This window comes from Calidris pugnax, unplaced genomic scaffold (assembly GCF_001431845.1).
Source record: "Calidris pugnax isolate Ruff unplaced genomic scaffold, ASM143184v1 scaffold336, whole genome shotgun sequence".
Taxonomy (NCBI): Eukaryota; Metazoa; Chordata; class Aves; order Charadriiformes; family Scolopacidae; genus Calidris; species Calidris pugnax.
Genome location: NW_015091127.1, coordinates 512,849 through 514,506, shown reverse-complemented (window position 1 = coordinate 514,506; position 1,658 = coordinate 512,849). Strand labels below are relative to the sequence as shown.

General features: G+C 48.8%; 1 protein-coding gene across 2 annotated transcripts in view; it reads left to right on the top strand.

Annotated features, from left to right (window-relative positions):
• The first annotated feature begins 249 nt into the window (after window positions 1-249).
• HDAC11 (histone deacetylase 11) overlaps window positions 250-1,658 on the top strand; it is a 34,143-nt gene continuing 32,734 nt past the window's right edge. The window contains exon 1 of one of the 2 annotated variants that reach the window (XM_014958449.1): window positions 250-351. The gene's annotated coding sequence lies outside the window, so the exon portion shown is untranslated. The remainder of the gene's footprint in view (window positions 352-1,658) is intronic. The other variant, XM_014958448.1, reaches the window with a different exon arrangement.

The window sequence follows — 1,658 nt, the reverse complement described above, 5'->3', positions numbered from 1 at the left end:
CTAAGTGTAAGTGTTTCTGCAGCAGGGCTGCTCCTCCTCTGCAGACGCCTTGTGTGCGGTGTCCGCAACCACAGATCCTTGGAGTGCCAAGAATAATGTCCAAATAGTAAATACATACTATAAATAATATTTTCTAATGTATAGTAGAGTAAATAGTGTGTCCTACGCTGATACAGGTACACATCCTGATTGTATTTCTCTTTTCTCTTTCTGCTGGAGACAGGAAGACTCGTAGCCCAGCAAGAGTGACCAGGCACTAGTGTAAATCTGCAGCACTTCCTTGGGGAGCCTCCAAGAGACCTTGTCTCTGCCCTGATGCAGAAAGGAAAAGGTGGGAGAATCACCCTGGAGGTAAGAATCCAACTTACTGTGGCACAAGAGAAGGAAAAGACCAGGTTGGGAGCAACCTGGTGTGGTGGGAGGTGTCCCTGCCCAGGGCAGGGGGTTGGAACTGGATGATCTTTAAGGTCCCTTCCAACTCTAAGCATTCTATGATTCTGTGAAAACAAAAGCAACAGATCTTATGGCTAGATATTTACATGTGATTTTTGGGGATGAAAAAAGGAACGAGGAAGGAAACTCTGAAGTGTGAGCATCGTAGTTCAGATGTGAACGATTAATGAGAAAGTGCATACGAAACCCCATTTACAACATCCAACAAATATGGGAACTAGTCCCTGAGTTTATTTTCTATTTAAGTTGGAAAGTTAATTTAAATGAAAATGAAATAACAACACATTATATTTGTATCTAGTTAACCAAGCCATGCTGAAGCCCTAATTAAGCGCCGAACATTAAGCAGTGGGTAACAAGGAATAAAAGGTAGATATGCTGAACTGAGGCAAGTGCACAAAGGGCCAGAACAAAAAGAAATGTTAATTAAAAGATAATGTCAAAGGGATGGAATGTTTTCTTGGGATAACAGCCTCCTGCCGCTAAATAAATACCAAGGTGAAGTCCAGGCATTCATCAAAATGGAATGCCAAGCCCAAGCCAGCATATTTTAAGAAGAAAGACATTTATCTGGAACTCTCATAAAGAGACGTTATTCCTCATGAGAAAATGAGGGCTTCTGTGCCTTCATCCTTGGCTTGATAGATATTGCTGCTATCGATGGGGCATTTTTCACGATGGTGTTATTGATTTAGCTGTACGACCGCCTAAGGAATGCTCTTTGTGGGTGTTCGGGCAGGATTAGCAAAGCGCACTTAGAAATTGGCTTTTGGCTTGAAACGAACTAACTTTTTGTTGGCTGCCTGGCCTAGGGGGTGGCGTTCCTGGGGCGAACCTGGCGAAATCAGCGGGCGCTCTGCTGCCGGGGTAGCCGGTAGCGCTATTTCACCTCCATTCCCCTCACTCTGGAGCTGCGCGGCTCTTCGTGTTATTTTCTGATCAGAACCGCGTGTTTCTCACCAAAGGCGCTGTTTGCCTGCAGCCGCTGGGACGCCCCCACCCGCGCCCTGGGGGGAGCCACGCCCCCGCGCGTCACAGCGCCCTGGCCACGCCCCCTCATCACGCCCCAATGCCCTGGCCACGCCCCCTTTTCCACACCCCCCAACCACAATGCTCTGGCCACGCCCGCCCCCTTTGCCCCGCCCCCGGCGTCGCACTACCCTGGTAACGCCCCCATGGCCACGCCCCCCCGGGTCACAATGCCC